The sequence below is a fragment of the Microcebus murinus genome, chromosome 14 (genome assembly GCF_040939455.1).
Source record: "Microcebus murinus isolate Inina chromosome 14, M.murinus_Inina_mat1.0, whole genome shotgun sequence".
NCBI classification, from domain to species: domain Eukaryota; kingdom Metazoa; phylum Chordata; class Mammalia; order Primates; family Cheirogaleidae; genus Microcebus; species Microcebus murinus.
The window spans coordinates 40,015,930-40,039,521 of NC_134117.1; the positions used below are offsets into that span (position 1 = coordinate 40,015,930).

General features: G+C 34.2%; 1 protein-coding gene and 1 pseudogene across 3 annotated transcripts in view; both read right to left on the reverse strand.

The window, feature by feature from the left end:
- PCDH15 (protocadherin related 15) overlaps positions 1 to 23,592 on the reverse strand; it is a 1,489,951-nt gene that overhangs the window by 711,465 nt on the left and 754,894 nt on the right. The window lies entirely within an intron of this gene.
- LOC105870294 (RNA-binding protein Raly pseudogene) lies at positions 6,137 to 7,589 on the reverse strand (annotated as a pseudogene).

The window sequence follows — 23,592 nt, forward strand, 5'->3', positions numbered from 1 at the left end:
GAAAAACTGCAAATAGATCAATACTATTGTAGCATAAACATCAGATTGGGAGTGCTAATGCATGAGGCTAAGGAAACGGACCAAGATCCAGACACAGAGGACACGTCATATGCCATACGGATAATCATAATGGAATCACAGGCCTGCTAAATGGAAGGGGACTAAGACCTGTTTCCTGTTGTAGATAAATCACTATAGTGACAATGTACAGGGTGGATTTCAGGGTTTCAAGATATAAAGCAAAAAGTCATAGTTTATATTTGATATTCAGTTTGCACTATTGACAAATCCAGGTTGGAATATGGAGGAATCTTACAGAGTTGGTTAGTTTTTATTGAGAGGATAAAATATGTAACTTATTAAATGATATAAATACTACCTGTGTAAATATATATAAACTGCAGAAAAGTTTTAGTTTTGATGCTAAAAAGAGCTTAAAATTAATGAATCTATAAATATAGAATAAAATATTGCAGAATTCATGGCTGTGTTTTAACTAAATTTCTAGTTTTTTTTCTACTCATGTAATTGGAATAAAATATGTGGGTGTGTGTATGTGTGTGTTTGTGTGTTGTGTCACCTCTATTCTTGGAGTGGAGTATCATTGGGCAAAGGAATTTTCTGGGAAAGAAGTCTTAGATGTATCAAAAAACAGTTTATTATAGGTAAACACCTAAAAATTACCAAAAAAATTGATAAAAACTATAAAAATTAACTTTTTCCTGAAAATAAATTTAAAAATTTTAAATCAGGGTTATAATTAAGATATGAATTTAGACATGTCAGTACATTTAGAATAAAGTAGTTTTGGTATTATTTCTGAGAAATAACTACATATTTAATATTATAAATTTTAATAAAATAATGACTTTTTTTAAATTTTATATTTAACTAGAGTCATAGAGTGTCCACATTTAACAAAACACAAATTTAAAATATTTTCAGGAATGCTTCAGACATAGAATTAATTTTTCTTCCCATTGTTAATACACTTGCTGGTCACTCTTAGTGCTTCCACTTTCTAAAATTCTAGCAGCTTTGTGAATTTTGCTGTTAATTGATTTTACTATTTCTCTCCTTACTCTTTGCCCATAATCAGGATTTTATCTAAGTATCTAAATTATCTCTCAGCTCTTACTTTACTAATTCACATAGCATTGACCCTCTTCTAAGCTCTAAACTGGACTACTTCAGATATCTTACCCCTAATCTCATACTCTCAAAACAGTCAACATAAGCCCCATACAGGTTAGAATGAAGTCTTCATGTGTGTGTGTGCATGTGTGTGTGTGTGTCTGTGTGTGTTAAGTTACCTTTATTCTTGGCATGCTCAAATGGATTTACATAACTTTTCCCTTAGATAATGAGCTGTAATAATTTTAATGATCACTGAAAAAAGAGGAACAAAATATCTGAAGCAAACACTTGTTTTTATTATTTCCCTAGAAAGAGTATTAAATTTTGACCTCTTGAGTGAGGCATCATATTGTGAGGCACCCTGGTTTAGGGAAGAATAATCCCTGATTGACTATCATAACATGACTGTGAATATTTGCCTTAAATTTTTAAAATCATTGCTTATCTTCTCATTCCAAATAAAAAGAGAAAAGAAAATAGTGCATTATGTGGAAGTTACCATTCTCTCCCATTAGGAATCATTTACTCAATCACTAAACATCTTTGCAAATATATTCCTCATAGTGTCTGAAATTTAATCACATCCTAAATTTTTTTGTTGTTCTTAAAGAATGCTGTGCTTCGTTCCAATATTTTCCACTTATTGAATAGACTGAAGTGAGAAAGAAATAACCTACTGTGTACGTTATTATATATTAGTAAATATATTAGTATATTAGTAAATAAATATACATCTCCTTCAAAAGGTATATTGCTTAATCTATTTAAGCCTCACTTTTATTTTATATAAAACCGATATGGGCATAATATTAACAATTATAATATCTACCTACCTTCTATTTTTGTGAAGATTAAATGTCAAAGAGCCCTTATAATATGCCCAGCACAAGGAAACATGCAACAAGTCTTAGCAATTATTAACAATTCCTAATTGTATATATGTTGCATGAAAATAGCAATTCACAAGGATATTGACATAATCCTACCAAGCAAAAGTCTGAATAATCCTTCTTCCTCTAATTGTACTAATTCAGGTCAATACTGTCAGTCCCACTCCAGAGGAGGATCATGAAGTGATTCTTTATAAAACTGGAAACAAAATATCAGTTTTCCTAGTGACAAGAGCTTACCTCTAAGAATTACAAATACTGAGAAATCAATAAATAGCACTGGAAAAGTATTATGATAGATACTATGAATTTCAAAATTAATCATGTTTAGTTTAACGTTATTTAATAATGATGATTCGATTCTTACTGTTGGTTAAATTTCTGAGCAAAGTATTCCTCTCTCAAGACTGTATTAGCCTCTACACAGAGTTTTGGAATAGCAATTTGTTATGTTATTATTAGCCTGCTCATTACTTATTGGCTGCTGCAGAAAATAACAGCCTCCATAATGACCACAGACTAGATTTCAGCCTGTTTATGTCAAAAGAATTTTAAATTATACTTTCTCTATAGCTCCTGCTCCCACCCTTTGCCCAAAGTGGAAGAGGCAGAACAGAAGTGTTTCCCTAATTTCCGCTGCAAAAAATACTTAGCCTAGTATAAATGGTTATGTGAGCAGAAAAAAAACAAAAACAAATACAAAGTAGAAAGTTTTAATCCTCTTATATCTCTTTTTTACTTAATGGTCCAGCTTTTCAAGAGGTTGCTAAACGTAGTACCTAATTATTTTAATTTCAAATTTTATTATTAGCAGTAGGATGGCCATATACAGTAATTTATAGTCCAAACCAGAATACTTTTGAGAATGAAAGGTGGTACGATTAATAATAGTGCAGCAAGGAAAACTGGGACTGCTTTGGAAAAACCAGGATATGTAGTCACCTGTATATATAAGGGACTACATTTCAGAACTTGATAGTGTGCTAGTAGTGTGTTTAGAAATGCCTTAGGTTTCCTTGAATGTTCACTTCCTGACTGCCTGATTAGTGTCTCTGATAAAAGGATAAGCTGCTTGTTGTCACAACGCAGGCTATTCACATACTGGATGGACCTGAACCCATCTGAGAGCCCCAAAAGTATCATTGAAATAATCCTTTTAACACTCTAAAGGAAAAAAAAAATGCCTTTTCTATGGTATTCCCAGTAATTGAAAAACACTACTGAAGCAGCATTAAGGGGGCCCTGATACCATATCTTTTTAAATACTAATAGTGTGATTAAATCTAGTGACCTCCACTTTCAGACATTTGATCTCACAAATTTATACACTCAACATTTGAAAATAAATGGATTTCCTCATTGAAATAGAGTAAATCTGTCAGTATGAGTTTCTATGAGCGATAGATATCCATTTTTAGGGCCAAACAATAAGTAAAATATAAAGAATCAAAGACACTCTGTTGTTACCTGGATGAAAACTAAAGAACCATGGAATTTTTGCATTTGTATAGCTCTTAGAGTCCATTACGTAGATTGCCATTTTGCTGAAAACATCACTCTATAATATCATGATTAGTGGATAGCTTTTCTCTGTTTATAAATATTCAGATGTGTCAACTAATTTCCTCAAAGTAAAGCCCAGTTAAAAGCATATAGGTATTTATTAATTAGGTAATTTAACCTTAATTTGAAAACCTAACATGTTATTTTTTGAAACCTTAGTTCTAATGTTTGTAACTATGTAGAAAGACTTTCGTAATTATAATCCTCAAGTATTGGAAATAACCAAATTTGCAATAAACTATTTTTAATGTGTGATATTCTGTATTTCTATAATCATTTATCATGGTTTAATTTCCAGACCTTTCATAATTAAAAGTATTTAGATTTGTATAATGTTTAATTGGTTCTGGCTTTTTTACCTGTGATTATAAAAATAAACATTAAATATTGTTGAATTTTGAAACATCTGCAGATATTTACTTTTAAACTGTCAGAGTAATTTGGTCTTTTAAATCACTCCTAAATTTGAATGTGGAGAGTATAGATATTTTGTTTTTTTCTTTACAAGATGCTAAATTGCATGGGTGGTTCAGTAGTAGAATTCTCACCTGCTACAGATATTATTAAATCATCTGATATTTTCTTCTTCATTCATTCTTCAATGTGACACAAAAGTCTTGGAGGAGACAGAAAAAAAATCCATTGTGCCTGCATACCCCCAACAACCGTCAGTAGGAAAACTGAGGAGAAAAAAAAATCTAAAAACTTTGTTGGGTATTAGGTTAAGAGGAATGATCTATTCTCCAAGTTGAAGCAAAACCTGAAATTCATTGTTTTAAGCATCAGTACAGATCTCTAAATTTTAAAAGAAATTTTTAAAAATTTATAACAGCCAGTACTCAACATGCAGTGGAAGAGACATGAAGAAATACTACACTGTTGGAAGAGATGATGATAGAGAGAATGTGCATTTTAAATAAATGTGTGGTAAGTAGGGTTTTGAAAAAGTTTGAGTACTATAGACAATATGTCAGAAAATATCTCATATTTATAGTAGAGACCAGAAAGAACTCTGTATGTCAATGCAAATAAAAAGGTAAAGGTTGATGGATGGAGGCTGTTATATAGCAGGAAAAGGTTTTATTGGAGTTTTGAGGGTATGAAACTGAAGGAGCAGTAATTTAGCTCATATAGCTGTGAAGAATAACATTCTGAACTAGAATTGGATGTTGCATTTAGAACCCAGTAAGATAAGGAGAAAAGAAATACACAGTTAACTCTTGGTTGAGGATTAATATTAAGCTTCATCTGAAAACTAGAAAGAATCATGAGTTATATTGTATCAAGATTAATATCCCTAATTTTACTTATCATAATAATTATAAATATAATAGATGAATACTTTAGATGAAACTTGAACTTCATTATGTAAGACAGATATTAGTATGTTATATTTAAAATAAACATATCCTAGATATCAAAGATGTTAGCATGGATGAGAATTACAAACATATCTTTCATTTCTACCTCAAATTTTAAAGAGATTATCTCTTTATTCCCCTAGGTCATGGGCACCATAAATCACTAGATGCAAAGGCAGGTAAGTTTGCACATTTCCTCAATGCATTGGAGTAAATATAGAACAGTTGTTTTAGTAGATTTGATTTGATTTCATAGAATTCATTTAATTTGGCACGTGTTCATAGACATAGCTGTTTATAACTGAATGAAATTTTCTTAAAAAGGAAATTATTTGGCCGGGCGCGGTGGCTCACGCCTGTAATCCTAGCACTCTGGGAGGCCGAGGCGGACGGATTGCTCAAGGTCAGGAGTTCAAAACCAGCCTGAGCGAGACCCCGTCTCTACCATAAAAATAGAAAGAAATTAATTGGTCAACTAATATATATAATATAAAAATCAGCCGGGCATGGTGGCTCATGCCTGTAGTCCCAGCTACTCGGGAGGCTGAGGCAGGAGGATTGCTTGAGCCCAGGAGTTTGAGGTTGCTGTGAGCTAGGCTGACGCCACGGCACTCACTCTAGCCTAGGCAAGAAAGCGAGACTCTGTCTCAAAAAAAAAAAAAAAAAAAAAGGAAATTATTTAAAATTGTTTACATTTAAAAGTCCACATGAAAGAAAATAATTATTCAACACAATTAAATTTTAAAACCAGTTATATGTGTCATTCTTCAGCTAAACACTATGGACAGAAGCAGAAGAGCATATTTAGGTAAATAAAAACTTGTACTGGTTTGAGAACAATACTCTATTTTTCATATTAATGCAATAAGTGTTCATATTGCTGATATATGCTAATTCTTTCCATCTGTGCTGTTGTGGCTTTCTTAAAATTGAGGAAGTGGCAATTTAAATAAAATCTGGATAATTAACTAGTCAGTATTCTGCATACCATGGAAGATTTTAGAACTCAGTATATATTTTGGCTCATTAATATAATTAGTGTCACTGCAGAGTATTAATATGCCTAAACTCTTTATTATGAAACATTTTAATGTTTCTTGATAAATCCCTAAGAACATTTCAATATGTTTGATCATATATTTATTAGATTGTATTCTATTCTGTAAGTATCTTATTTATATTCGGATATTAATTTTTTTTTAATTATCAACAAATTTCTTTTTGGGGGGGGCATCCAATCTCTTTATTGTTAGGTTCCCTCCCTTTGGGCCCCTTCCAAATCTATAGACAAACACCAAGCCCAAGAGTGTCCTGGGGAGGGGAGGGGAGGCAGAGTGTGGGGAAACCCCTGTGCTCTGCTCTCTGGTCTGAACAGTGTAGACAGGTAAGGTGCCTAGGGAAGGGGTAGGCTGGAAACTCTACCTGCAGAGGATGTGGAATTGGTTGGGATGCGTGGAGGAGGAGGTGCCTGCTGCCAGCTCTCCTCTGGTACATGACAAGTGGTGACATCCAGGGTGGGTGCCCTGCCTGAGCCCTGCGGCTGTGATGCCGTTCTCCTGCGGGTGGCCTTTGCTCCTGTCAGGATGCTTACTGCAAGGCCCCGTGCTCTTCATGTGTGGCCTGGTTGTGCTCCAGGTCTTCCTTGCTATGTGTCCGCAGGCCCTCCTCGTCGCTGCCGCCTGGACCCCATGCTTCTCCCTGAGGTGTGCCTGCCTCCGGAGGCTTGTCTCCTTGGGGGGTGGGGGGGTTGGCGGGAGTTAGTTGTGGCCGGCTGCTGCTGCCTCTACTGCCACTGCCACTACTGCGGTCTCCCTTCTTCTTGCCATTTGGATTGCTCCTCAGCAATCTGCTTCAAAAGGACCAGTAGGGCGTCAATAGTGGACTTGATCTGTGTCAGCTCTGTCTTGATGGCTTGCAGCTCACAGATCTTTATCTTATCTGAGCGAGTGGTGATGGCTGTGGAGGAAAGAGCTTGACAGATATCGCGGTTTTGACTTGTCAGATCACAGGGACTGTGTGACGCGGGGTAGCTTCACAGGGGCGGCCCTGGACACTGGCACCACAGACAGCCCCACTAATCCAAGAGCCTGTGTACGGCTCTCAGCTAAAGAGATGCGGCTCTCGTTAGCCCCTTGGGGTCTGCTGGGCTTGGGCTCTCCAGCCATGGCGATGTCCGGGGTCTGCCTGGCCTGCCCCTGCCCGCCCGCTCTCTCCCAGCTCAGCTGCCCGGGCCTGCGCTCGCTCGCGCGCTGCTAGACAAAGGCCTAGGCCTTGTGCACGGAACAGCCAGCCACACGGTCACACACGGAGACTATGGTCTCCACATCGGACTTCTTCCCCACAGTTCTGTTGAGATTTCCTGTGGAGACTCGAGAGTTGATGGATTTGGGGTCATTCTTGTTGGTCACATTGCTTGTCTGGCCCTTCAAGGACATGGCGGGCACCAGCACCAAGGCTGTGCTCAGCAAGCTATTTTCTCCTTTGGGGTGCCGGTGGGCACCAGCTGCCTCTGTGAACAAGCCTCACCCGCACCGCACGGAGAGGTCTGGAGAAAGCCGCGCGGGGTGGAAAGCAGTGGAGGTGGAACCCCGCACTTCGAGTGGAAAGGCAGGAGGAAAGAGGCAGTCTCACTGCGCGGCGTCTGCTGAGGAGGCTGAGCAAAGGCGGGAATCGCCTAGGCAGCTGCTACCCGCTCAGCTTCTCGGGGCTCTGCCGCCCTGCGCGTGCGCACTGACTACACTTTTTTTTTTTTTACTTCACTCCAGGAAGCGAGACGTATTAAATTTATTGAAAAGGTTAATCCCTTTTCCTGAAAACTCCATTTTGACTTGGTGAACACTTGGAATACTGTTTTTTTGTTTTTTTTTATTTTGGTTTAGCGGTAGAACTAAACAGTTCATCTTAATGTCATGTCCTATGACTATCGTGTGTTGAACAGCACTGAGGCTTTGAAGTACAAGATGTCTCCGTCTGCACTTAGCCTCTGCGAGACTCAATTTTCACTTCAGAAACCTTGACCACTTAGCAGCCCTTCTATTCTTCGACTATATTTTCTTTCACAACTTCACAGTTACACAGGATTTAGAAAGAACAATGTCAGACAGACTAAAGTGGGACACAGCACTGTAATCAGAGGAGGAGATCTCTTTCTGAGAAAGGTGTCAGGTATCCTGTGAGGTGAACCGTCTACCACAAGCACCACTGGCTTCTGTAAATAGCCGCGCCAGTCAAAGCCGAAGGGCCGCCTTTTTCAATGGTGTAGAGACAAGCAGAGGGCCTGGTAGGTAACACGAAATAATAGAACTTGGGGCACACCGATTGTATTTGTGTCCAGTGAACTATGTATAGGTGCAAATGTGCACATACCAAGCATGTAAGAACTGTAAAATGTGCAATCTTTATCCTGAGACTTAAAGTTGTTTTTAAAAAAGCCTTAAACACTGAATTAATAGCATTATGAGCTAATTTCATTACTGAAGTCATAGCTTTCAAAAAGATACATTTGACTAACTTTTTCCAAAGCACATAATAAAACCATCTTGTAGGCTTCTTAAATATCTTTAAGAAATCTTTTAGAGTCATAGCGACTGAAAAACTGACCTTGGGATTTGGGAATTAAAGAATTAAATTCTTCAAGCACAGGTCTAAGATTTAACATTCAAGTTCATCATTTGATACCTCTTCAAATTTTATAGGATTACCTCTATTATTCCCAAATCGCAACCTTTTTAGGTCACATACTTTTATGTCTTCCTATTTTATGTTCCATTAATGTTACAATTTGTATAACTTCTATCTTTGTGGTATAAACAAATACATTCAAGTCTCAGAAATGTTTACATCATGTTGTGTAGTGAATTCTTTTACATTCAGATTTTGGGTAGAAGACATTTGCTTAAAAATTTAAACGTCATGATTAAGTTAATGGAAATTACTAAGCACATGTTTATTAAAAGAAATATTGTGATTATTAATTGCTACCATTTTTTCTAGATCTGTGCTCAAAGTAAGGATATATCAGTAAACTATAGTTTGTTCCAAAAAGGCAGGAAATATATCCATTATAGTTCACCAATATATCTCAAGTAAAATGCTTGATTTGTATTTGAATTAAAATAATTGTTTTCTTATGCAAGGTAACTGACTATATAAATTATTTGAAAATAATTTTATTTTCCTATCCATTAATAAATTACTTTTTGCTCTAGAGTGATATCTCTTCACTGAAAGATTATGAGTAAATGTTGTATAGTTCAATAGAATATATAAAAACATAAAATAGCATATAAAATTATAATAAAACATACATTCCTCCTTAAACAGTTCCTGAGATAAATGACTAAACATATGTGAAAAGCAAGACTGAAGGTTAGCAACAACAAAAAGCTATACACACACACTGTATATGTGCATATATAATATATATTTTTAAAAGCATGTTCTCATTAGTTGGAAACACAGAAATGAATTTTATGAGTTTCAAATACTGAAATAAGGAATTACCCTGAGTCATGACACATTCCAACTCTTGAGGTTCATAAGCCATTTTGGAAAATCATACTGATAATGGATGCTACAACTTTACCATTTCAAGTAGAAATATCTATGAATGAATATTACTGATTGGTAAACATGTATTTAAATTTTAGTTGCATAGAGAGACACAAAAAATCTAAATACCATTGGAGAGGGTGTCCATATTCTTAGACAATGAATAAAGATTTAAATTGTAAAGTAATGAACTAGATGTGACTTTAAGAAAGAAAAGAATTTAAGATTGATTCAAAATTACAGTTTAGCGGCTCATTTATCTGATGTAAGAAGGAATGTAATTAAGAAGATATTGCAATCTCCATGTCTGTAAAGAAATATTTGACAGCTTGTATTTCACTCTCAGGTAAGAACTTATTTAGGAACTTGAAATTTCTATTTTTTACATATATTTTTAAAAACATAATATGAGCAGGTTTAAGCTAAAATTGAGATAATGGGAATACTAGCAGAACTTCATGATAGGTGGCAGAGATGAACACAAAAGGTTAAAACTAGAAATCTGGGGAAACCGTTTTCAGTGGGGGAGTTGCATGTCAGACTTCATTGCTAGTGATAAATACTGCTGATATGCACTGACTTGGTTGCCACAGGTCAGCATGTGAACTAAGGGAGATTTAGACAGATACCTGTCTGAATTCATGTAGGCAGCAGTCACAAGTATGAGCATGCAAACTTCAGGGCATAACTCTGCCATTCTAACAAAAACTTGACCAAGATTAGGCTATAAAATAACAGTTTTCTAGTTTATCTACATTTTAACTTTGCCTGCCTTCTCTCTCTCTCTCTCTCTCTCTCTCTCTCTCTCTCTCTCTCTCTCTCCTCTCCTCTCCTCTCCTCTCCTCTCTCTCTCTCTCTCTCTCTCTCTCTCTCTCTCTCTCTCTCTCTCTCTCTCTCTCTTCTCTCTTTCTCTCTTTCTCTCTTTCTCTCTTTCTCTCTTTCTCTCTTTCTCTCTTTCTCTCTTTCTCTCTTTCTCTCTCTCTCTCTCTTTCTCTTCTTTCTTTCTTTCTTTCTTTCTTTCTTTCTTTCTTTCTTTCTTTCTTTCTTCTTTTTGTAAGGTTGGGAATAATTAGCAGTACCAAAGACTTTTACATCCCTTTCTTAACAATATTGACTAATTTTTACTAACTTCCTGGAAAATGGACTATAATCTCAAAAAAAAATAAGAAATCAAATTCTTCAAAATATCTCAATTTCCCAGGAAAATAAATATTTTATAGAGGAAAAATAAAAGAGATAAGCTTTGGAAATGTTTATAAAGTAATTAATTTTATTCTATAGCCATTCCTCAAACTGAATCTCACTATTATTGCAATATTTCTACCCATCAGAGGAGTGTGTGTGTGTGTGTGTGTGTGTGTGTATAAATAGAGAGTAATTAGGTATAGAAAGAAAGTGATACAAAAGTGGATAAGAAAGAATGCTAACAAAAGAGAATGATGAGAAAATGTGGGTCAAAGAACCTATATTTAAAGTAACCAAAACAGCACAGTAGATTATATCCAAAAACGTGATTAACCTTCTACATGTGGGCTATCCAATTTTCCCACCATCATTTATTGAATAAGGATTCTTTTCCCCAGTGTATGTTTTTGTCTGCTTTGTCAAAGATCAAATGGCTATATAAGGATGGTTTTATATCTGGGTCCTCTGTTCTGATACATTGGTCTCTCTCTCTCTCTCTCTCTCTCAATGTCCTTGTGTCAATATAATGCTGTTTTGGTTGCTATAGTCTTGTATTATAATTTGAATTTTTGAAGTTTGGTAAAGTGATGCCTTCTGATTTATTCTTTTTTTTTTTTTTTTTTTTTTTTTTTGAGACAGAGTCTTACTCTGTTGCCCAGGCTAGAGTGACATGGCATTAACCTAGCTCACAGCAACCTCAACCTCCTGGGCTCAAGCAATCCTACTGCTTCAGCCTCCCAAGTAGCTGGGACTACAAGCATGAGCCACCATGCCTGGCTAATTATATATATATATATATATATATATATATTTTTTTTTTTTAGAGATGGGGTCTTTCTCTTGCTCAGGCTGGTCTGGAACTTCTGAGCTCAAATGATCCAGCCTCCCAGAGTGCTAGGATTACAGGAGTGAGGCACCACACCCGGCCCTGATTTATTCTTTTTGCTTAAAGTTGCATTGGCTATTTATAGTCTTTTCTGGTTCCATACGAAGCATAGAATTATTTTTTCTGAACCTGTGAAAAATGGTGATGATGTTGGTACTATAATGGGTATTGCACTGAATCTGTAAATCGCTTTGGGTAGTATGGAGATTTTAACAATATTGATTCTGCCAATCCATGACCTTGGTATGGATTTCCATCTATTTATGTCCTATGCTATTTCCTTCCTCAGTGTTTCATAGTTCTCCCTGTAGAGGTCTTTCACCTCCTTGGTTTAATATATTCCTAGGTATTTTATTTTCTTTATTGCTATTGTTAAAGGCAATTGAGTCGTTGATTTGATTCTCAACTTGACTGTTAATGGTGAACTAATGTCATTTGTAACAACGTGGATGGAACTGGACACCATCCTTTTAAGTCAAGTATAGCAAGAATGGAAAAACAAAAACCACATGAACTCACTACTAAATTGTAACTAATAGATCAACAGTTATGTGCACATATGGTAGTATAATTCAATGGATATAAAACAGGTGGGAGAGAGGAGGTGGGAATGGGTAAGTTCACACCTAACGAGTATAATGCACACTATCTGGGTGATCGACACACTTATAACTTTGACTCACTTTGTACAAAAGCAATTCCTGTAACCAAAACATTTGTAGCCCCATAATATTTTGAAATAAAAATAAAAAGAAATATTAACAATTCTAAACAATCTCCTCCACAAATTAGAAGACAAAGGAATAACTCCTGACTGATTTTATAAGACCAGTTGTTGCCCTGATATAAAAGCAGATATTATGATAAAAGAAAACAAGAAACTAATAATCCTCATGAATATACACACAGAATTTTTCAACAAATTAATAACAAATTTAATTGATATATATATGTATGTGTATATATATATATATATTATGTAGCATAATACATCATACATCACAGCCAAGTAGAGTTCATTCCAGTAATGTGAGCCTGTTTCAACATCAGATATTCAATCTACATAATTTGTGATATTATCAGAATAAGAAAAAATATCAATAGATTCAGAAAAAAAATCATTTGACAAAATGCAACATTCATTTATGATGAAAAATTTCAGCAAACTAAGAGTACTTTCTTAACCTGATAGAGGTCATCTATAACAACCTACAACTGATATTATAATGGTGAGAGATTGACAAAGCAAGAATGTCTTCCCTCATCACTACTGTTGACCATTGTATTGGAAGTCCTGAACAGTAATATAATTTAAGAAAAATCAATAAAAGCTCCCAAATTGGAAAGGAAAAAAATTCTCTCTATTAAAAGGAAACATGCTTTTCTATGTATAAAACACCTGGAACCTTAAAAACAAAAGCAAAGAAAAGTAAACAAAAATCTCTAAGAATAAGGGAATGTAGTAAGTCAAAGGATACAGAACTTAATTGCATCTCTACATACTAGTAATGAGTATCTACAAATCAAAAATAATTAAAACCACACCAAGTACAATATCACCAAAAAATTAAATATTTATGTTTGGATCTAACAAAGAATATGCACAATCTATATGCTGAATAATAAAAAACACAAAAAAAGCCCTAAATAATGGGTATGTACACTGTGTTCGTAGATTAGAAAACTCATTAAAACATCAATTCTTCCAAAATCAATTTACATATTCTGTACATTTTCAATTGAAGTTATAAAAGGACATTTTGTAGATACCAATATATCAAATGTAAATTTATATACAATAGGAAAGTAATTATAACCAAAACATTTTGAAAAAAATTATTTCCAGTCCTCACTCTACCTGATTACTAAGACTTATTATAAAGTTACAGCAATCATAACACTGTTTTATTGGAGAAAAGGATAAACACACAGATAAAATGAATAAAATAGAACATAAGTAGAACCATACAAAAATGTTTGATTTATTTTTGACTAACATGCTTTAAAGGCAATTAATAAAAAAAGAGTTGATTTAGAATAAATAGTGTCAGAAAAATTGAACATCCATATGTAAAGAAGTGAACCTTGACCTGTATTCACATTTTTTATAAAAATTTACAGTAAATGGATACAAAAGCCTAAATGTAAAAACATAAAATGTTAAACCTTTAAAAGAAAATACCCAAAAGAAAACTTATGATGTGAGAATAGGCAATCAATTCACAGAGACAGCACAATAGAAAAAAAATAATAATTAACTTGACTTTAAAAATATTTTTTCAAATGCTCTGAAAAAGAAATTATTTAAAAGTGAAAAGGCAAGTCATATACTGGGAAAAAAGTATTTGCCAATCACCTATCTGACAAAGTATATGCACACAGAATAGGTAAAGAACTATCACAACTCAATAATGAGAAAAATAATGTGGACAAAGTTTTGAACAGCCACTTTATCAAAGAAGAAAGAGAGCAACTGAGCAAATGAGAAGATGCTCAACAACAGTCATTAGGGAAATGCAAATTAAACCACAATGTGATAGCATTACACATCTATTAAAAAGGCTAAAATTACAAACAAAACAAAACCTGTTAACACCAAGTGCCAGTGAGGAAGTGGAGCAACTGACACTCTCATGCATTTCTGGTGAGAATGCAAAATGATATGACGACTTTAGAAAACCATCTGGCAGATTTTTATAAAGTAATGATTTAATTATTAAATGACCTTGCATCCTCACTCTTAGATGTTTACCCAAAATAAATGAAAACTTATGTTCACTCAGAAATCCAGGCAAATGGCTATAATACACTTATTCATAACGGTGAAAAAGTACAAATCAACATGCCTTTCAACTAGGAAATAGACAAATGAACTATGGTAATCCATACAATGTAGTGCTATTGAGTGATTAAAAAGAAACATACAATTGATACACATAATCCACATGGAGGAATATCAAATGCATTCTCCTAAGTGAAAGAAGTCAGACTCAGACAGCCATGAGCTATATGATTCATTTATATGACATTCAGAAAAAGGCAAAACTATAAGGAAAAAGAGAGTTTTGCTACAAAGCAGCTGCATAGAAGTGTCTCTGGCTTAATGGAAGTATTAATATCTCTGTATCTTTATTGTGGTCGTGGGTACAAGACTATGTGTTTGTCAAATCACATAATACTCTATACCCAAAAATGTGAATTTAGTTGTGTGTGTGTGTATAATATATATATATATATATATATATATATATATATATTACCTCAATAAAACTGACATTAAAAAAGTACCTGATATATTGTTAGTTGCTTTACTTTACTATCCATTTGTATATATTTTATGTTATAATCCATATAAGTTTTGTGTATAGAAAAATCTACAAGAAAAGATAGCTTCAAAAGCATGTTTATATATGAAGTTTTTGCTTTTGATCAATTCAGTTAATCCTATTAACAATATTTTATTATTTTAGTACCCTGAAAAGTATTTTGTGTGTTATCTGTGTCATATGGGTAATTTAGCAATGATTCTCTGTAGCCTTCAAGTCCCCTTTTATTGTTTTGGGAAGAAACTTTCAAGAGAACTAAATCACATTAAAAGAGAAACATTGAAATATAAAAATATTAAAAATAGTACTATTTATAGTCACACATATATTGACAAATATTACTTTTAAAATAAACACATAAGAAATTATATTTTCTTTCTATACTCAGATTTTCACAATGTTGTGAAGAGAACAGATATTAGGTTCAGCCGGACATGGATTTTAAACTAATTCTGCCACTTGTTAACTAGTGAGCCTTGAGTTAGCTCTGAACAAGTCACTGAACTTATCTTTCTGATATTCAGTAATACAATCTGTAAAATGGTGATATATATCGTACAGAATGGAGGTAGAGATTATATGAGATAACGTGAATATAAAGCACATGATACTGAACCTAACCCATGAAAGCCACCCGGATTGCACCTTAATTAAATATGCATGCTACTCTTACCTCCTTTTGGAAAACAAAATGAAACAAACATTTTCTTCACACAGACCTTGCTTATCTTTATGCTATGAAGTTATTTATTTGAATTTATTTTACAGAAGGAGAAGTATCTGTTTAATAAAATGTGTCACTCATAGTCAGTGTAGATAGAATTACCATCATGCTGAGAACTAAAATATATAAATCATTGTACTAACTTAAATCTCAGGAGTGTGAAATGTATATGTTGGCTGGGATAGGAACAATGGAGAAGTGGTAAAGATTTTGGATAAGTAAAATAAACTAACAATGTTGTACAGTTCTTAGTTTTTTCCAAAGCTATACATAATGTGAAATGTAACTTGCCCATGACAACATAATGATCATCTTAAAAAATTTTCCTTTTTTCATCCAGTACTGATTGTTTTCTTCACAAAAACCTCAATTGATGGAAAGAGACTTTGGCAAGAAGGTAGGTTATGAGGGGTACAATCCAGAAAATGTAGTTTAAGAATCCCTGATCTGATTTTGAAAGAATACATGAATTTTAAAACAATATTAAATAAAGTAAACAGATGTGTATACCTACTTCTAGCATTTTTAAACCTTATATTTGGGCAATCAATTGGATTTTTGTCTCTTTATATTTAAATATTTAAATAGTTCAGTTTAAATGACATGGATTGGAAATTCTGAGATGTTTACTACAAATTATTAATTCTGTCAACTTGGATTCAAAGTTTAAAACTCTAGAAAAATATTTTTTTAAAACTTTTCATTTATATTAGAATACAAAATATTCACTTTAAAGTTAAATAAGGTAAAAAAACAAAAGATTAATGAAATAAAATACAAAACAATGAAGTTGCATTGATCCACAAAAACAATGTAAACTATTAATGAGAATCAAGATGATTTAGCTTATGTCTTAAGAAAATACCTATAGTCTTTCCAAGAATATATAATTAAGGATATCTACTCATACCTCCAAGTAGAGTGATTCATTCATTAGACCTCAGATTCATTAAAATCAATTCTTAATTTACGTTTGTCACACACTAAAAGATACAATAGTGGCAATCAGTCAGTTTTGATTAGCATTCATTATAGTAGGCCTATCTGACTTAGTGGCTGTCAGGTTTGCTAATTTTTACTTTCCTTTTTTCTAAAACTATCTGAAGCACTGAATATATAATTGAGTGTTGTAAACGAAGTGAACAGGTGATTTAGAACCATGCTTTCTGAATGTCAGCATCCTAACTTTCTTTCCACAGGTCAAACTACATTTTAAAATTATCCCTCTTCAGCCCACAGAGGTCACAATAATCTTAGCCATTGCCAGACTGGGGATTGAATCTAGCTCTGTAAACATACACAACAGCATTGCCACATTATTTCTCTAAAGTACGGTCACTTGTGTTCTTGAAAAATGCTGTAATCCCCATTTTAGTAGACAATACTTTCAGAGTCAGGCTGGTAATTTGGTTTTATTAACCACAAATTTCAAAAGATCAATAATCCATTAGAATTATTTTCAAGAAAGCAGCTTTCAGAAGACGATTTCAACATTTTTCTCCAACATACACACACAAATACACACACACCCTCAGTATTTATAAATGTACTCCATGCTCTATTTGGACATGCCATGACCATTACTAGCACTATATATTTTGTTGGGTTTATCTTTCTGTCTCTAAAAAAATTTTGCTTAGCATCGAACACAATAAAATTTATATTTTTAACAATTTTTTTTTCATTTCAGTCAACAAAGAGCTCTCTTTCCTCTGAACTTGTGTAGTCTTTGGTATGTGTTTATTACGATAAGTTACATGGGACTTTGCAGTAGCTATGTATGCCTGAATATACTTTCTCTTACTAGGTTTTAAGGTTCTTATAATGTCTCAGCCTTTCCCAGAAAGAACCTGAGTCATAAATTCCTTTCCCACAATGTTGTTAAGGACTATGACCCCCTGAGAATCAGGAGCGAGGGAAAAGGGGGATGAGCCAGGAAAGGAGGCAGACCCAATGTCATAGTGCATTACTGATGGTGTCAGATGTAATTGGTCACTCAATTTTGAAGAACTATCTTCAAAATGGTCAAATAAACTCCTAGGAGGACAAAATCATAGGCTACCTCCTGTTTCTCCCTGGTGTAAGGTTTATCCAATGGTGCACCATCTTCCTGCACAAATGGGACACATACCTATGGGTGCTGACAGGGCTCCAATGCATCATCACATGCTTTAGTGACAACTATGAAGCCCTACAGAGGACATGAAAGAAACACAGCAAAGACCTGATGTGTGACGCTCTTGGGCACTGCACATAGGAAACTGCACATATGAGATTACTCAGTTGTTGTCCCAGTGGCTGGAGCAGAACCAAGGGCCATCTTCCCAGAACACAAGTGGCACTGAAAGGATCTAAGGTGGCACATAAGAAGTGTCTGATTTAGTGTGTAAGTATCATGAAACTGTAATCATAAAGCTGACGTTCATCTTTGAAATACCCACTGTACTGCAAATGTTTTATATATGACAGTTATTAAAATATTTGCTGAATAAATAACAATGTTAAGAAAATGTAATGGAAGTTAAGAGTGAATGTTCATATTATGAGTGAATAATTCTGTTAAAAGAAAAGACAACAGGCTAGTAACCTCTAAATATTTTAAATTGGAAAGAGCTTTAGGCAGCTATTAGTTTAAATACAAAGTTAGGAATAACTTGCACTCCACTCTGCTGAATCATTGAGAAAATCAGAGCTGTTTTTTTTAAATTCTACTTTTGGTGAAAATAGCTTTGTGACCACTCTAGGCCTTATTTTTTCCATCTGTGAAGTCCTAGAAACGATTTTGATGACATCTAATATTTTATACAAACTGATTTGTTTGAGATTCTGCGTCTGTGGCAAATAAATAATTAGACAATAAATACTGAGCACAAATTATGAGCCAGGTACCTTTCTAGTTGCTAAGAATACAGTCATGAAAGCTAGATATGACTCCCGCCCTACTGAAGTTAAAATTCTAGTGTGGGGAGTTATACATCAAAAGATATATGTGTGCAGTGTATTAACAGCTAGGAGGCCAGAGAGATGGGTTGCAATATTTACTAGAGTTCAAGGAGGGAGTGAACTTCACATGTTCTGGGAAACATGTGATAAATAACTCTGTGACTGAGCCAAATGATGGAAGTAGAGACTATTACAGGGATGATGCTAGAAAGTTAAAAGGAAGTCAGATCATGTAGCACTATAGAACATTTTAAGGAATTTGGCTTTTACCCAGAAGGAGATAGAGTCACTGAGGGTTTTGAGCAGAGGAATGATATGGTTTGGCTTAGGTTTTTAGAAAAAGATCAGGATTACTTTGGCTGCAGTGTTGCTAGATGTAGTACCTAATTATTTTAATTTCAAATTTTATTATTAGCAGCAGGATGGCCATATACAGTAATTTATAGTCCAAACCAGAAGTGGAGGTGGAAAGTGAAAACAAGGAAAAATTTTGGATCAGATACATATCCCAGGAAATCTCTGGACACCTGGTAAATGATTAAATCCTTACATATAATCAAATTATATTATAGGTCTGTCTTTTTATTCAGTCATTTAAGAAAAATGTGACTTCAAGGGATTAGTGAAATTTGAGACATTCATGATAGGTACATTGAGAAGAAGGTATAGTATTTTGGAAGATGGTCACACTGGAAACTCAGACCTGTGGGGGGAGGGGGGAAAGGGCACCTTTTGAAACCTTAAAATTTGTACCCCCATAATATGCTGAAATAAAAAATAAAAATTAAAAATTAAAAAATATATATATTTAGGTCTTTGTCTTGTAAGCCAACCCTTCCTCCTCTACTTAACTATATGAGGCCTTCATAGTGGCCTGCCAATATTGATTCTTATTCCATTCAAAAGTTCTTATTTCAAAAGCCATGTTTGATTCATACAATTACAAAGTGATGACATAATAGAAAAAATGTTTGGATATTATGAAGATACACACGGAGCCACTTAGTAATACTTTAATAAGCTTATATTACTACCCTAGAATAGTGGTCTCCAAACTTTTTTGGCACCAGGGACAGGTTTTATGGAAGATAATTTTTTTCACGGCCCAGGGGGAAGGTATGGTTTCAGGATGATTCAAGAGCATTACATTTATTGTGCACTTTATTTCTATTGCTATTGTACTGTTAACCTCTCTGCTAATGATAATCTGTATGTGCAGCTATTCCCAGCGCTAGCATCACCACCTCAGCTCCACCTCAGATCATCAGGCATTAGATTCTCACAAGGAGCTCACAACCTAGATCCCTGGTATGCACAGTTTATATAGAAGCATTGGCACTCCTATGAGAATGCTGCCGCTGATTTGACGAGAGGTAGAGCTCAGGTGGTGATGCAAGTGATAGATAGTGGCTGTAAATACAAATGAAGCTTCACCTGCTGCTTGTCTGCTGCTCAATTCCTGCTGTGTGGCCCTATTCCTAACAGTCCATAGACCGGTTCTGGTCCAAAGCCCTAGAGTAGAGTTTTAATTTGGCTTTCCTAAGTGTACTTTATCTAATCATTAAAAATCACCATCACTTAAGAGAAAAAAAAAGAGCAAAAAATGAGCATGTACTTTCCAACATAATATACAGGCAAAATTACTATCCTTAACATGACATATATTATGCTATGCTCCTAAATATTGCTCTTAAATATTAAGGACATACTATATGCTAACATTTGTCTTTATCCTCATGTTTGGGTATAAAATATTTGATGTATAAAGAACATCAAAGAAAGTAAAAGAAAATGGCTTTAAGAAAAGAAATTTTGTTTTCATAAAATACATAATTTTATTTTCATAAAACATATACACCCATTACTGTAGGTAGTTTCTGAAATGGCTCGCAATGATCCCTTTTCCTGGTATTCATATCCTGTCCTTTCTCCATGATCATGAGCTTGAGATTAATCATGTTTGAGCTTAATCACTTCCAAGGTTAGATTAAAAACTTCTGGTTTTCTCCTGAAAAGATTGTACATATCTACTGACAATATACAGTGACATATCTTGCACACTCTTTTTTGCCCTCTTAGTTGCTGGCTCTTTTGAAACTGCTCCCATGTTGTGAGATGCCTTGTGGGGAAGACCATGTCGTGAGGTAGTGAAGTAAGACTCTAGCCAACAACCAGTAGGAATAGTAATGGAGAAACTCTAGCCAACAACCAGTAGGAATAGTAATCATTCAACAGCCACTTGAGTGATTATAGAAATGGATCCATCACTACTTGGGCTTTGAGATAACTATAGCCCAGTTGACACTTTATAGCCTTGTGAGATATTCAGACCCAGAGGACCCAGCTAAGTATTGCCTCATTTTCTGACCCACAGAAACTGTACAGTAGTAATATTTGTTACTTTAGTAACTAAGATATGGGGTAATTTGTTAAACATAAATATGTACCTTGTACACATACACACATAAACATGAAAAGCATAACTTTTGAGAAAAAACAAAAACTAGATGCAAGAACTAGACACAGTTCATCATAAACTAATATATTTGATTACAGCATGTGAAAATCACAGGGTATCTTTTCCTTATATATATACATTCTAGTTTTCAATAGAAAACTAGAATGATGCTGAAATTCACACACTGTGAAGTTAAGAAAGACACAGAAAACTTACAGAATGTATAGGAAGTAGTTGTGAAAAATAATTTAAAGGTTGAAATCAAAACTTATATGTAAGAATTTATATTTAAGGAAAAATGTACAAGGTTATGAAAATATGTCTCCTCTGACAGTAATCATTACTGTATTGCTGTAATATAATAAACAAAGTTCTGAATAACAAATGTGTGGCAGATTTAAACAACAATTCAGGTAAACAGACACCTGTCATTCCATGAGGGAGCAAAAAACAATTCCATTCTTCAGTAAAAACATCTTGTCTTTGTTTAAAGATACTTTTTCTGTGATTATTTCCAACAAACTGCCAAGCCCCTCAATCTTGACAAAAATTTTTATTTGATCAACTCTATTTTGGAAGTAACATTTCCCGCATGGCATGAAATTATGTTAATTTTTGAATATAGATTTTGTTTTGTTTTGTTAATAAGTACTTCATGAGAAGGGGAAAAAATCAAAAAATTTCCCAGAGCAATTATACCTCAATCATTTAAAGCAATTCACCAAGCTTATGACTGTGGCTGATAATAAAAAATTGTCCTTCCAAAGCTAAGCTGATTACTACATCATACATACCTACCTGTGTTCTAAAATTTTATAAATTGCATGTGATTGGAGCTCAGATGAAATCTAAATCACTGATTGCCTTTAACTATAGGAAACACTATTCAAAGAAATGGTGAAGTAAAACCCACATCCATTTATATACACACCGAAAAAAACAAAATGGAAAGTGATCTAATCAGAAGTATTGCACAAAATAGACAAGGAGAACGAAGAGTTATACAATCTCTCTCTCATGGTAAATGATTTCTCTCTTTGAGTAGGCATGTTGCTAATTGATGTATGCTGGAAGAATGTGTTTAGCTTTCACAACACACGAAATCCGACACTGAATTTGGAATCAGTCAGTGAGACAGGCAGAAGGCTTCTGGCTGGATTCCACATAATGTTGTTATTTCATGGGATTTCTATGCCCTAAGCAGGTTTGGAAAATGTTTTTTTATCAGTTAATGCCAAACTAATTATGCTAATAAAATGGTGGAGAGTGGAACTCACTGATTTAGAAACTGTATAATATATAAAAGCACAATGTAAAATTAATCTATGGTGAATTTCAGAGTGGTCTGAAATATCAGCCATCACTGGAAATAACAGTTTCCAGATGTCTAGGAAGCTTAATCACTAGTTACAATATTGTTATGTGAGCCAAGAATTTTGGAAAGGAAGATAATTTTTATGGGAGATTTTCTTGGAGTTGTGGTAGTCTAACAAGGAAAACTTTTAGGTATTAGGAATATAACTGATTGGAATAATAGTCAAATGTTCTCTTCCCTGAACACTGATATAAATACCTAGAAATTTACTGAATCCTTCTCTTTAAACTCTTCACTGTTATGTCATTCACATTTACTTTATTTAAAATTAATTAATTTATTTTAATAGACAAAACTGTATATTTTATCACATATAATATGTTTTGAATTACAGATACATTTTGATATAATTAGATTGAGCTAAATAATATATAGATTACCTCATATTCTTTTATGTGATGAGAACACCTAAAATTTACTATTTTAGCCATTTTTAAGAATGCAATACATTGCTAAACTATAGTCACTATGTTGTATAATAGATCTCCCGAACTTATTCTTCTTATGCAACTGAAATGTTGTACCCTTCCACCAACATCTTCCCAACCCTCACCCCCAACCCCAGGCCCTGGTAACCACCATTCTACTCTCTGCTTCTATGAGTTCAGCTTTATTAGATTCCACACATAAGTGAGACCATGTGGTATTTATCTTTCTGTACTTGGCTTATTTCAGTTAACAAAATATCCTCCAATTTCATCCATGTTGTCACAAATGATAGAATTTTTTTAAGGCTGAATAGTAATCCACAGTGTATTCTATCCCATATTTTCTTTACCTATTCATCTGTCGATGGATACAGGTGAATTCCATCTTGGCTACTGTCAACAATGCTGCAATGAACATGGGGTCTCTTCAACATACTGATTTCATTTCCTTAGGGTATATGCCCAGCCATAGCATTGCTGGATCATATGGTAGTTCTATTTTTAATTTTTGAATAACCTAAATTCTATTTTCTATAATGGCTATACTAATTTACATTTCTACCAGCAGTCTAACTTTAGGTACATGTGTTTATATATATGTGTGTGTGTGTGTGTGTGTGTGTGTGTGTGTGTGTGTGTGTGTGTATAAATACAGTGAACCTCTTATTTGCTCTAAAAATGCCCATATATATTAGATATCAAAAGCTATTTGGCAATAACCCTCTCTGGCCTTAGGCATTCTCATTACCTCCTATTTCTTTAAGA